General features: G+C 42.7%; 1 protein-coding gene across 4 annotated transcripts in view; it reads right to left on the bottom strand.

The window, feature by feature from the left end:
- Positions 1 to 14853, bottom strand: part of ASH1L (ASH1 like histone lysine methyltransferase) — a 197751-nt gene that overhangs the window by 114368 nt on the left and 68530 nt on the right. The gene's annotated exons all lie outside the window — the stretch shown is intronic.

Below are 14853 nucleotides of genomic sequence, written 5' to 3'. Positions count from 1 at the left end.
CTGGCGCATCACCACCAGGAAACACATCATCGAGATATTTATCGATAAAAGTCACCGGCAGGACTACAATCACACCTGTTCCTGATTGTCAGTTAGAATTCATCCCAGAAACCGACGGACAAAACGTACAGTGCAATTAATTAGGAACAACTGATGTGAGAAAAGCAGGTCCAACCTGAGCGTTTCATTTAATAGAATCAGAGTTGGATCTTAAACCTGTGAGGTCACCTTCACACTCTGTGTGTTTCCCCTATAGCATATTCTGCAAGGACTGCTAACTTATCTAGGAAACAGAGCAAACGTACTTTAAAGCTGTATGCTTGAGGTTCCTTCGTTATATACGTAAGAGCTCTTAAGGACAAAGAAACTTGATTTCCTTTCAAAAGTCACATACTTAATGTTAACCAAAACCCCTATCAATGCGGCATAATTTAACACATCTCTTACTCAAGAGAAAAATATCTTGTTCAGGAAAGATTCTTCTTCTGAATAAAATATACTTGGTTCTGATACTGGATTCTTTAGAACCAAAAAAGCCAGCTGCTGAGAATGCATAATAAATGTCTGTATCACGTTGGTCAAAAAAACTAGCAGTACTCTGAAATGTTCACTTCACACTTGAAAGAAGTCACAAATAGAAAGTCTATGCATAACTGTAGTACAACTGTAGTACAAAAGTATCAGAAATCAAATACCTGAATATGAGATTTTTAAGATCCACCTCTAAACGAAGAGTGAACTCCTTGATGGAGATGTGACTAAGTGAGCAAAGAACAACTCGGGGACAGAACTGAATGGAGCCACGTTTCTAGTGTTTCCCTTTCTCTGACACAGATAATAATAAACCGTGAGCTTTGTTCTAATTACGTATTATCTATCATAAATCACATCATTGTAAATCCTCTCTGAGTCCTGCTCAGGCGAGACAGAAGGCTCTGTGCTGCCATTCAACAGTAACAAGTTAGGTTCTCGGGAAACTGGCATTGTAACAATACATCCTACTTCCCCAACACAGACATGACCAATGTGAGATCTACTCAAGAAGCAAGACTTTATCCTTGAATCTTAAAAATAAATACAAAGGGATTTTAAAAACTGACAGTACAATGAATCCACCCTAGATTGTGGTTGAGATAAGATTTCCATTAAAGAGTTAAATACCACAAAAATATCTTTTTCAATAAAGATTTTACTTTTAAGTAATCTCCGCACCCAACACGGGGCTCAAACTCACAACCCTGAGATCAAGAGTTGCATGCCCCACTGACTGAGCCAGCCAGGCGCCACCCCCCCTCCCCCGCAATAAAAATATCTAAGAGGTAAAAGCCCAGGCATCAGTGAAGACATACCTTAGTAAGTATTAATATTGAGGGGTGCCTGGGTGGCTCAGTCGGTTATTCCGGCTTTGGCTCAGGTCATGATCTTATGGTTCGTGAGTTCGAGCCCCACGTCGGGCTCTGTGCTGACAGCTCAGAGCCTGGAGCCTGCTTTGGATTCTGTGTGTCCCTCTCTCTCTCTCTCTGCCCCTCCCATGCTAATGCTCTATCTCTGTCTCTCTCTCAATAATAAACGTTAAAAAAAATAAAAAAAATAAGTGTTAACACTGAAAAATTCACACACTGGACAGGTAACTACTTCCTACTGAGACACAGAGCCAAGACAGAAGACAACAGTGGCCAAGAAGCTTGAGACATCAGAGGCCTCTCTTTACCGTTATTCTGCTGAATGCTCAATCTTGGACTAACAACTAGGGAAAGGAGCGGTTGGAGAGCACTTTTTATAAAGTCTTCTCTCTCAGTCATAAACTAACATTCATCGAGTCCAGTTTATATGCTTGCTTCTACGCTAGACATTGTGGAGGCAGGAGGAGAGAGAGAAAAATCTTTTGAAAGTCTCTGCCCCTAAGGAGCTTATCGAAGGTCTTGAATGTCATCACGTGCACTTCAGATGGCGTTTGTGCCATCCATGCTGGAGCTCTGTCTTCAGTTTCTAGGCTACGTGGTAATGTTCCCCAAATTTCTTGGTCATCTTCAAGAAAGTCTTGATGAAGGCTTCAACTGTACCTTTGAACATCAGGATATCCTGAGAATCACCCTGCCTGGCCTCACTGCCCTCAGGGTCAAAGAGGGAACCGGCACCTTCCTCAAAGCTCCTCCTTTGGAGGCATCTGGAGCTGCACAGGAGGCAGGAGGAGGTGGAACGGGGGTCAGATCCCTGGAGATCGTTACTGGCAGCATTGTACAGCAATTCCTGAGAAACGAAACAATTGAGAGAGAGGTGGCTTAGCTCACCTAGCTTCTGAGCCACTTTTCATTTCCTGAAAGTACTGGAGGCCGGCAGCCTATTCTTAGGATTTAACAGGAGACTGGAATGAAACTTCATTCAGGATGTTTTTCACTTTTCATTTGTAAAAGTCTGTTTGAATTCCCTTTTCATAAAAAGCAGAGATGGTCTTAATATTTCATATTTCAGGGGAAAAAAAATGTATCCCTGAGACACAGTTCCCTAGGGCTTGGTAGTCATGAGATCAGATCCTTATTTTGCTAAAAGAATGTTGGTCATAGGACAGTAAGAGGATGAGAAAGCTGGAGGAAAAAAACCTACCTAATGATAGAAAGCAACCAAAATTAAGACTGGAAAATGATGATAGAAGCTTGTACGTAAGAGGCAGCAACCTGTTAAAGATGTTGAAATTGGCCTAACAGCAGAAATCGGGTGAGATTTGCAAACGTTATCTCCAACACTGCCAAAAATGTACTATTTCCTAAGTGCCATGCGCAGCTGGGTGGCCGGGGGAGAGCAAGCTAACGCCCGGACAGAACAAGAATGTCCATTTCAAGGGAGAACAACATATCCACATTTCGAAACCTAAAGCGGAGTGCTGTGCACAGCTGTGCGTGGCGCAGTGTTAGGTACATCACCAAAGGTGCCCTGAGTTTGAGTCCTGGCTCTGCTATAATTAAGACTTTTAAGATCTTGGCAAGTCAATGCACTTGAACGTTGGTCTGAGAAAGCACTCGAACTCACTCGACTGATGCGAGTTTCAAAGTGAGGTAACGCAAGCAATTGAAAGGGTTTTTATAAACGTTATGCTCTCATACATAAATTGGCTCCTTAGGTTCATCATAAATTTTTAGACCTTAATTACTTAACAATGTCACTGATGCGTAGGCAACTATTCAAAATAAAAAGAAAAATGAAACAAGGGCAAGGACTTATGCCCACTTGGGAAGTGGAACTAATTTAGGGGCTCCAGCATTATTCCTAAGCATAAAGAAGTACCCCCAACTGGGAAGCACTGGTAGGACAGGCACCTCCCAGGCTGGTCGGCACCTGCAAGGTGGTAAAAGCTCCTGGAAAGTGAATCTTCCAATCCGCGGACTCTTCACCACACCTCCTTCAGGGTCACGGCCACGCTCTGGATTCCATCAGTGAAACCCGATGTGCCCACGGCGACCGGGCGCCAGTGCAGGTCTGGACGGGGAGGGGAGGGCACCGCCGTCTGCTTGCCCCGCTTACTCTCGGCTTCGGCCACGCCACGGTGGGACTCCTCAGGTCAGTGACTGCCTTGTCGCTGTCTCCACCACGCGATGCGTGTTTGCTCCCGTGTCATCAGCGGTCATTTCAGATCTGCCTGGAGGGTTGTGAGAACACTCTGCACTCCTTACAGGACAAGAGGGTTGTATGGATTTCAGTTCGAGACAATGTGATACTTCGTCAAAGAATACACACGGAGAATACCTATGATTTTACGTATCAGAGAGTTCCCATGTCGATACAGCACGAAGCCAAATAATTAAGTACTTCAGAAGTGAACAGAATCGAAGTGGTAATTCCGCAACTGACAAAACGACTGGGTAGAAACGCTACTGAATAACTCGTTACTCAGACCTCTGACAGCTTCAGAGATATGTTTAGAGCTTCCACACACATAAATGAAGCAGAAGTTATAAGTAAATCACCAAGAAGGCAACCAAATAAAACTGGACTTCAGCATAAATGTAAGGTGATTACTACAAGTATTCTTTTTCTTCAGCTAGAAAACTAGAGGTCTTCGTGGAAAAAAGAAGGCCGACTATCAGCAAGGAGGGAAACAAAAAAAGGGACCATCATAAATTGGGAAAAGAATAAGGGAATTAAGAATTAAAAACAAACTTAGAAATGTGAGGGAAGCTTGAAGTGGTTTTGACCGTAGAGTCTCTGGATTTTTCTTGGCCATTATTCACTGAGCTTTTAAACATAAAGGCAGGTTTTGAGGAAACACCTTTGACAAAGAAGACAAAAAGGGGGAGAGATGGTACTTCTACAGCAAAACTGTAGGGTGACATCATGGGTAAGAATGTCAGAAAGTGGAGAAAACAAAAAAGGACATAACTGGATTTAATGGATAAGAACCTGGAAATCTTTTCATTATATATAAAAATGGGTGGAAACCAAGCAGCTGTTCTGAAGTTGATTTGTCACAAGAGATCTTGGTGTCTACACAGGAGGAACTGAAACCTATCTAAGATAAAAAAGAAATAGTACGTTTTCAGACGTCTGGGTGTGAGGACGGAGTCAAATGGGCAGAGACGTCAGCGTAAAAGGAGACAATTCCCACTGATTGTGGTGTCTGTTGGGAAAAAGGTATCACCAAGAAAAAACTAGAGTAATAATTCAACCTCACTACTTCATTGAAGCCCTGAGTACCTACCCTAGGCTAAAAAACGAGGGAATTTCCAAACGTAAATTAACAAAAGAACACAGTGAATGAAACCAACAGCTGCTTGGATAAAACATGTATTTCTTTAGTGTAAATCCACTATGAAAACTTTCGAAACTTATTATAGTTACGAGTTCTGGTCACACTCTGTTGGGAGATCAGCACTAAAGACCCAAGTAACCAGGGAATGGTTTGGGTGAGCAGATTGTCTGCTGTTTCCAATGCTAGAAATATCGTTGGGTAAGCCATGGAAAAACAGATTAAGTGTGCTAGATTTGGAAGGATACCATGCTGAAGCCAGTTTATAGATGATACACATTTATTTTAAAATCACATATTTAAAACTAGTTTCTAACATTTAAATCATTCCTTCCCACCAAAACAATGTATTATAAAATTTTAAGAAAGAAACTTATTTTATCATTTACAAGTTAAGACTATCGGGAGTGTTTGTTGAACAGTGACTGCATCAAAGCTGGCTTATCACACAAAGGAATACCATAGTAAAAGAATATGAACCGGGGTGCCTGGGTGACTCAGTCGGTTGGGCGTCTGACTTCAGCTCAGGTCATGATCTTGCAGCTCGTGAGTTCAAGTCCTGACGTCGGGCTCTGTGCTGGCAGCTGGGAGCCTGGAGCCTGCTTCGGATTCTGTCTGTCTCTCTACCCCTCACCCACTCACTCTCTGTCTCTCTTTCAAAAATAAATACACATTAACAACAACAAAAAGAATATGAACCAACTATTGGGAGCTTCTGATCAGGTTTTTTTTTTTGTTCCCAGATTAAATTCTGAATCCTTTGCTATGGTTCACAGCTCACAGGAGTCCTGGAAGCTTCTACTGAATGAGCTGAATGCTGAGATAAAAGCTGGTTCCATGATAAAAACAGCTGTTTCCAATTGTGGGAAATACATTTACTGAAAGCAATACATTTCATCTGACTCACCAATTAAATGCACTACAAGAGAGAATGATTCAGAGCCTATGCTGGTGATTTTTAAGCTAAAAAGTCTGTTTTCCTCCCTCTAATTAGGCTATTTCTCGTAATGCCCAAAGCACATCATCCACTGAAATGGAATCCCACTGGAAACCCCAGAACTGCACTAACCACCATAATCAATTTTCGGATTTCATCTTCACACGTGTTCACGCTTTACTTTTGGGGGTATCTTTATACATCATGCTAGAGACAATGTCCTATATCAGAAAATTCTGATCAATGCAGACACTCTCCAGTTAAAAAGAAAACAAAGCACAGTATACTTTTCTTCAACCATTACATTTTTACAGTAAATATACTTTTTCCAAACGAAAATAAAAATCAGCTCTAATTTACTCCTGGGGGGACAAAAAAGTTATTGAAACCTGTAATAATTATGTGTGTGTGCGTGTGTAATACATTCTCTACTTTGTGAGCTCTAGGGGGAACCATCCCCCATTTTTGAAGTCAGGTTGCAGACTGACCATGTACAGCCAGCCATGAGTTGAAAACGCTGAAAAACAGGGATAGAGTATGTGATTCTCTTTCTCATCAGGCCCATTTTAGGTCTACCGAATGTAGATACTGATTTAATTGGTTACCAGGACCAGGCGAGGCCAGAAAGGCCAGGCGAGGCTTGGGTGTGGAATCCCTATGATTTCACATGCATCAGGTTGGTCTTAGACTATTGGTCCCTAACAGTTCCTACAGAAGAACACAGAAGAAGAATGAGCTAACCACCACACAAACATCATTTATAAAATGATGAGAGCTGTTACTCCTTTTAAAGCTTTATGCCACTTAATTTGTTTAGTCCAAATTTGCTCAAGTGATTATCAGTTTGCCCAGCTAGGAAACAAGGCAAGGTCAGCCACCTGGCTCCAGACCACACAGGAAGGAAGATCCTTCCTGCCTGTGCCCCTGATCTAATTTTATTTTCCTCATATGCACATCAACATAATTCATAGATATGCCTACTTTATGCCAACAAACACGAAAAATCTACTCAATCCAAATCGTAAGAATCTGTTTTATTTTTTCTTTAGTTATTAGAGATAGGCTTCCCTCAACAATTAGTACTGTTTAAAAAAAAAAACACTAAACTAGTTGTTTTGCTATAATGTTAAATTTATGGAAGATAGTACAAAGTGAGACTTCTCACACAGCCTTTACCCAACTTCCCCTAACGTTAACTTAACGTCTTATATTTTAACTATGATACATCTGCCAAAACTATGAAATTGACATTAATATGATTTTTTCCACATATGTCTTTTTCCTGGTCTAGGGGCCAATCACAATATCACATTGTATTTAGTTGCCATGTCTCAATCCTCTCTCATCTGTGACAGTTTCCTAATCTTTCCTTGTTTTCTCAGGTCCTCGACACTTCTGAGGTACACTGGTCACATATTTTGTACAATGTCTCTTTTTTTGGTTTTAGTATTATTAGAACAGGGTTGTGTTTTTTAAAAGAATACTGTGGTTATAAGTTTTGGAAAGAACACCACAGAACAAAGTTCCCGGCTAATTACATCAGAGGCTACCTGTTATCGGCACGATTCATCATTGATGAAGTTAAACTTGCACCCGGTTAAGGTGTGGTCGGTCTGCTCGTCTCCTTCACTGCAAAGTTGCTATTCTCTCCTTCTTGTCCTCTGTTACGTGCCATTAGGTCACTAAGTGCAGTGCATATTCAAGAAGAGGGGAATTAAAGTCCACCTCCTTGAAGAGGCTGGTCTACATATACTATTTGTAATTCTTCTGTAAGGAAAATTTGTCCCTTCCTTCCACTGATTTAATTGGTCATTCTTTTTTTTGTTTGTTTTTAGATAAGCTCTATGCCATACATGGGGCTTGAAACTTGTGATCCCGAGATCAAATGTCGCATGCTCTTCCAAGTGAGACAGCCAGGTGCCCCATACGATCACTTAGTTACATCAACATGGAGTAATGGGTATTTGCTGTATCTTTACATTATAATCCAATACTGTCACTTAATAGTGACATTATTATTATTATTATTATTATTATTATCTGTTGCTTACATTGTTCCTGCTTTGGCCACTGGGAAGCCTTTTCATGATAATAATGTCCAGAAGGTAATTGGCAATTTTGTATTATATGGCACAGTAGGAAGTCCTATTTTGGGTATTTTAACAGGATACCAATTAATGTATAATGAATCTGTCTTTAAGTTATCCACAGAAAAAAATATCAGCTGAAGGCCGAGGCCAAATTAAAATAACAAAGTTTAGTTATGCTCTTTGTACACTTTAAGAATAATTACCATGTGACGTCGAAACAATCACATACTGAGAAATGCAAATATCTCCTTGGCAGCATGTGTAATTACGAGTACGTAATAAACCAGCTGGAATTACCACAAATGTAAAGCTGTAAGAATCTTAACGGTCTGCACTTCCTCACTTCCCGTTCGTTCCTGCACCCCCAGAAATCGAACATTTACCTCCACAGAAACCACTGTGAGCTCACAGGTGATAATCAGCCAAAGGCAGCCTCTACTCCCAGCCTCTTCGAGTTGACCCCAGCAGCACCTGACATTCCTGTCCCCTTAGCAGTGTGGTGCGCCCAGCGAAACAGGACCACTTCTCACGGCTTCAACAATCACTTACCTACAATTTTCCTCTTCAGGGTGATTTCTCCTCTGAGCTACAGATGCATATATCCCACTGAACAGCATGAAACCCAAATCTGCCTTTTATCTCCAGCCATCTCTTCTGAGCGCCTCCTTTCACTTAATTACACCGCTGTCCAACCCATTACCGGAGGGGCATCCTGCAGACATTCTAAAGTCTTCCCCTTTCCTCGCCTCTTTTTAACGATTTATTTATTTATTTATTTATTTATTTATTTATTTATTCATTCATTCATTTATTTTTGAGACAGAGAGAGACAGAACATGAGCAGGGGAGGGGCAGAGAGAGAGGGAGACACAGAATCCGAAGCAGGCTCCAGGCTCTGAGCTGTCAGCAAAGAGCCCGACGCGGGGCTCGAACCCACGGACTGTGAGATCATGACCTGAGCCGAAGTCAGACGATCAACTGACTGAGCCACCCAGGCGCCCCCTCCTCCCCTCTTTTTTTTTTTTTAATTTTTTTTTCAACGTTTATTTATTTTTGGGATAGAGAGAGACAAAGCATGAACGGGGGAGGGGCAGAGAGAGAGGGAGACACAGAATCGGAAACAGGCTCCAGGCTCTGAGCCATCAGCCCAGAGCCTGACGCAGGGCTCGAACTCACGGACCGCGAGATCATGACCTGGCTGAAGTCGGACGCTTAACCGACTGCGCCACCCAGGCACCCCTCCTCCCCTCTTTTTATTTTTTAAAAAAAAATTTTTTTTTCAACGTTTATTTATTTTTTGGGGACACAGAGAGACAGAGCATGAACGGGGGAGGGGCAGAGAGAGAGGGAGACACAGAATGGGAAACAGGCTCCAGGCTCTGAGCCATCAGCCCAGAGCCTGACGCGGGGCTCGAACTCACGGACCGCGAGATCGTGACCTAGCTGAAGTCGGACGCCCAACCGACTGCGCCACGCAGGCGCCCCTCCTCCCCTCTTTTTAAAATCTACTTCTTCTGAATATGTTTTCTCCATCACTACCTTGGTTCAGGCCCCCAAAGATTCTGCTGGGGCAATTCCCAAACTAGTACACCTGATCTCTCCCCAGTACATGTACCACAGTGTTGTCAATTTAATCTCAGCAAATCATCCTGCTTTAAAACCTTTAACTTCCCATTGCCCACAGGGTAAACTCTAAACTCCCTACAATCTTATATAATAAACAAGAGGCTTTATGATCTGTCTCCTGTCTTTCCAGTCTCATCCTGTGGGTTCCATATCAGACTGTAAACAGTTACCTAAGCATACTATGAGGTCACTAAGACCCTAAAAGCTTCTTTCTCTGTAAGAAATAGTCTTCATCCTTTATTCTTTGCACACTAAACTAAAAACTAGGAGTCTTTCTAGCTCCTCCTAGGTGAGCCCCTCTCTTGTCTGCCCCCAAAACATGTTGTGAACATATCTTTAGGAGTTATCAGTCAGTATTTAAGATTTGTTTTTTTAATATTAAAAAAATAGTTTTAACATTTATTTTTGAGAGACAGGGCACAAACAGGGGAGGGGCAGAGTGAGAGAAGGAGGGAGAGGTAGACACAGAATCCAAAGCAGGCTCCAGGCTCCGAGCTGTCAGCAGAGTCTGAGGTGGGGCTCAAACTCATGAACCATGAGATCATGACCTGAGCCAAAACCAAGTGTCAGATGCCCAACCAACCAAGCCAGCCAGGCACCACTGTTTAAGATTTTAGGTGATCTCTACACACAAAGTGGGGATCGAACCCACAACCCCGAGGTCGAGAGTAGCATGCTGTACCTACCCAGCAGCCAGGCGCCCCTGGAGCCATGGATAATTATTTGTAAACATGCCTATGTTCTCTGAGTAAGTGTAAATTCCTTCTGGCAGCAAATCACATCTTACTCATGATTTTATTCCCTGCTCCTGGCAAACAACAGACAATAACTGTGGAAGGGATAGCCATCATCATTAATAATTAAAATTAAAAAAAAATACATAAAGCTGTGCCAAAACAAACAAAGTTCTGACTTTCAAAGAGATTAAATTAGAAGATACCCCAGGCTTTAGTTAGTAATTTTTTCTTATAACTTTCCTTAACTAAAAATCGTTTTCTCAACTGGTTTTAAGAACTAGGATACGTAACCAGTTTTCATGTCTACTTGAAAAAGTTCCTTAAGTAGAAAATCAAGACACATTTCTACCCACTTATCAAAAGAGTAATTGTGAAGAAGACGGAGAGGCTCCACGAATTTGCGGATTTGTGATACAATAAAGAATGTATCTGTTCTCTGATTCTTGGCTTCAAAAACCCTTAGAATTTCCTGAGTGACAGAAGGGTCTTTGTTATGCCAAAGAGCTGACTTAAGGTGGACCCTGGGTAGCCTCAGGGTGGGGCTGCTCACTACAAAGACCAATCACAGGATTAGAGGGCTGAAATTTGGGGCCAGCCCTATCTACAGTGGGGGGAGGGGGGGGAGTGGGTAGAGATAGGGTTTGAGCACCCAGCCAGTGATTTAATTAATCATGCCTATGTAATTAGGCCCAATCAACACTCTAGACACAAAGGCCTGGCATTGCTCCCTGGTTGGTGAACACAGTGGTGTGCCGGGAAGGCGACACACCCTGATCCCACAGACAGACACCGGGCAGGGAGGCTGTGTGTCCTCCACCCTAGGCCTTGTCCTGGGAATCTCTTCAATTCCTGATCTGCGTTCTTTATGACAATAAAACTGTAATCCTACGTACAGTGGTTTCAGTAACTTCTGAGTTGTTGTACCAAATTATCAAAACTTGAGGGTTTGTGGGATTGTGGGAAGCCCCAAATTTGCAGCAGTCTAGACAAGAGTGTAGGTGGACTGGGGTCACTGAAACTCGCTCCGGCACAGGAAGTGGGGGCAGTCTTTGAAGGACTTTGCCCTTAAAATTGCAGGGTCTTTCCTCAACCCCAGAAAACTAGTGTCAGAACGGTGACTTCAGAGATCTTAATGTTTTTGTTATTTTTTTTTAAGAGGAAGGAGACAAATTCTTATTCTTAAGGCAGATATTTTCCCACATTAGACCTGTACCTCCTGAGGACCCTGCAACCAGGCTCACATCCATCCTTTCACCCCACCTCCTGTAGCCGGTCTCCTGGGTGACTTTAGCGTTTGCGTAGCTAATACGTTCAACCACCCTGTCAGCTCGCTTCACTTCCACCTCGATTTCCCTACCTGTTACAAGCTCCTTCTCACAACTCTTAGATTAGAGGCCTCAAACTAAAATGTTCCTTGGAGACAGATACACTGCTTCAATATCTGAACTGAGCCAGATACGGCACACCACAAGGAAATGGTGTGGACTGAGACGAATTGAATAGCGCCTGCCCCAACAGAGTGTGGGGGGGGGGGTGCCATTGATGTCATCCAGGAAATGGGGATTAACTTTTGCCAGATGTTCTGCTTTTTATTTTATTATTATTTTTTTTTAATTTTAATGTTTATTTTTGAGAGACAGAGCATGAGCAGGGGGAGGGGCAGAGAGGGAGACACAGAATCCCAAGAAGGCTCCAGGCTCTGAGCTGTCCGCACAGAGCCCGACGCAGGGCTCAAACCCACGAACTGTGAGATCATGACCTGAGCCGAAGTTGGACGCTTAACCGACCGAGCCACCCAGATGCCCCTGTTCTGGTTTTTCTTTTAAAGGAAAGCAGATTTCTGAACTTTGTGTGAAATCTCCAGAGTTTTAAGCCTTGGCAATTAGTTTTTAAAAAACTGAAGAGATCCCAAATGGTTACAGACAAACCAAAGGGTGATGGCTTTTAACCACTGCTTCTTTATTTCAAGTTTTTATTTAAATTCTAGTTAGTTAGCATACATGGTAAATAACCAATACTTTAAATGGTGCGGTTCCTCAGGGCTGTCTGAGGCCCCGGATTCCGGGTCTATCCCCTCCTTTGGGGAACATCATCCATCACATTGTGACAGATCAACAGACACATGAACGCAGCAACTGTTTTGTTCCAGTGAAGCAAACCAGCTCACACACAACTGGTAAGCAGAAGAATACCAGGATGATATGGTCACTGAGCAGGCTCACACACGATCTCAACAGAGTGAGCCAGGGAGCACCGCTCCTCGTCAGAGCACCGGCCGCAGATCACCCAACACGTGCTTTCCCCAGATCTTCCTGCAAAAGAGCCAAACGAGGACGAGAAACCAGAACCAGCCGTATCTAGCATCACTTCTCTTATCTGCCAGCGACATGCTTTTGTGTCCACAACTGAGCGGCTCTGACCCTTCTCTAATCCCCTTCTATCAAGTTACCTTCGTCTTTTCCTGAAAAGTTAAATGCTATGTTTACTGTAGTCTTTCTTTCTTTATCAAACAATTTGTCTTTTTAACTGCTGCTGGCATTTTCTAGAATTATTATTTTTCTTGGTGCTCTGGGTACAAAGTTGCACACATTTTGAGAATCTGCTCCCGACTTTATCTTTTCTAGAAGCCCTTTTATTTTTTGTAAGTGATATTGACAGTTTCTCAGAACCTCATAGTGAAACACCCCTATCTCCAGCCAAAACATCTTTATTGAGCTCAAGAATCAGGTCTCCAACTGCCTGCTGTCTCCCCGCTTGAACGTTCTAAAGATGTTCTAAGACATTCCAAAGTTCACGCGTATTAAAAAAGCAAAGTGTGCTTCCCTATGTATGCCTCCTCCAGGTGGCACCACGCCGACCCCTGCAATGTCCCTGCAGGGGTCTGTCCGCACCACACGCCTCCCCCCCCCCCCCCCCCACCGACAGACTGCCAACCTCCCTACAACCAGCTCTCTCCTCCACAAGTGAACGTTCACACACGAGCCAGAATGATCCTTTAAAGAAGCGACTCTAAAATCAGTACTCCTCTGTCTCTTGCCTAAGCCTAGTGTAAAACCTAAACTCTCTGAACACGGCCTGGCTGCTTTCTTCACCCCCAATTCTCGCACCGTCCTGTGTTCCCTGTCCTGCCACCGTGACCCGGCCACCAAGGTCTTCTAATATATTTAGGTATTAGATAGTAAAGAGTACCTCTAGATACTACTCTTTCTCAGCCCAGCATCTTCAAACGTGCTCTTGACTCAAACTTCTGCCTGAGAAGCGGCGGCTTCTCATCCTTCAAGCTTCAACTTTTCATCCTTAGGCCGTAACCAATAACTTTACCTAAACAGGCGCCCCCCTCCCGGTAACGACCCATCCTGACACTGTAGTATTAACTTGACAGCATTTCCCCCCGATTATGCCTTTCCTTGTGAGCTTACCACTCTACTATTGGTCCTGTGTCACTAGGGCTGAAAGTTCACGGGGCCTGACCTCATGTCTTGACGCCAGTGACTGGAAGAGTGCCACACGTTCTAGACTTTAACAACTAAGTGAGGGAGTCAATGAGTGAGTACAACTGTCTCCCCAGCTAACTGCTGCTCGGCCTTCAGGTAACAAACAGTTTAGAGTCACCTTGTCAGAGACGGCTTGCTGAGTCAGGCCCCCTTCCACACTCCGTGTTTTCTTTTCTTTTTCTTGCTTGAACGCTCTGATCACATCTCTAATGACATTTAACATGTACATTTTTGTTCATCGCCTATCTCCTCCTCTGTAAGTCCCATGAGAACAATGTATTTGTGTGCCTTATTCCTCCCAAGAGCCCACAAAGTAGAGTGCCTGACAAACTGATACTCAGTGACTTATTCATCAAAAATTTGCTGAATGAACCTAATTAAAACTTAGGAATTTTTCTTCTCTTTATTACATCGTTAGAAACTAAAGAATGCTCAGTTTCTCAACAAAAATGGCTTTTTCAAAATTTCGTGAATAATGAACAGCATAAGCAAAAACACATTAGAGGGGTTTATCATTTCCTATAATGCCTAAGTTTTTAATCTTTTGGGGAATGATTTTACCAATTAACATCTGCGCACTTACAATGTGCAAATCACTTCAATACACACCTTATAATCTCATTTACTTCTCACGATAACCCTATTGTTACCATTTTATAGGAAGAGGTATGGAGGCTTAGAGAATTGACTTGGAGAATGTGATGCAATTTATAGATTTTTCCCCTGAAAAGTACGCACAAGCACACATACACATGATTGTACTTATAACTCTATAGAGGTTCCGCAGACTTCCTAGAGTTACCTACAACCAAACCCCCAGAGCTGAGATCTCTGATAAAGACCTTCTGACTCACAGATGCCTTCTTTCTACATGAATGGGCAGTGCTTCCACTTTCTTGTTTCCTATCTTTGTTTCAGTTCTTACGAGCTTTGCAGGTGTTTCAAATGTATCATGCAGATTTGTTTTATGTCATTTCATATGCGACTGAAGCAGCTTTTGTGAGGATACCTAGAGATCACTCTGCAGAATGAAGTCCCTTTTACGACGTTGATAATTTTGAAAGCCTAGATTTTTATTATGAGACACACTGGGTTGACATTTCTTCCTGTAACATAAACTCACTTATAATTACTAGATTAGAATATATTAAAAGTCCTGCACAGCTGCCAACAACACCCATGGGCCATTTCTCCCTAAAGAAACTGTAACCGCCTTTTTGTGTAAGAA

The sequence above is a fragment of the Lynx rufus genome, unplaced genomic scaffold (genome assembly GCF_022079265.1).
Source record: "Lynx rufus isolate CCGP_SWC_20201006 ecotype Redwood Valley unplaced genomic scaffold, mLynRuf1.p SCAF_31, whole genome shotgun sequence".
Classification (NCBI taxonomy): domain Eukaryota; kingdom Metazoa; phylum Chordata; class Mammalia; order Carnivora; family Felidae; genus Lynx; species Lynx rufus.
Note: the sequence above shows the minus strand (reverse complement) of the source record. Positions and strands in the feature narration are given on the sequence as shown.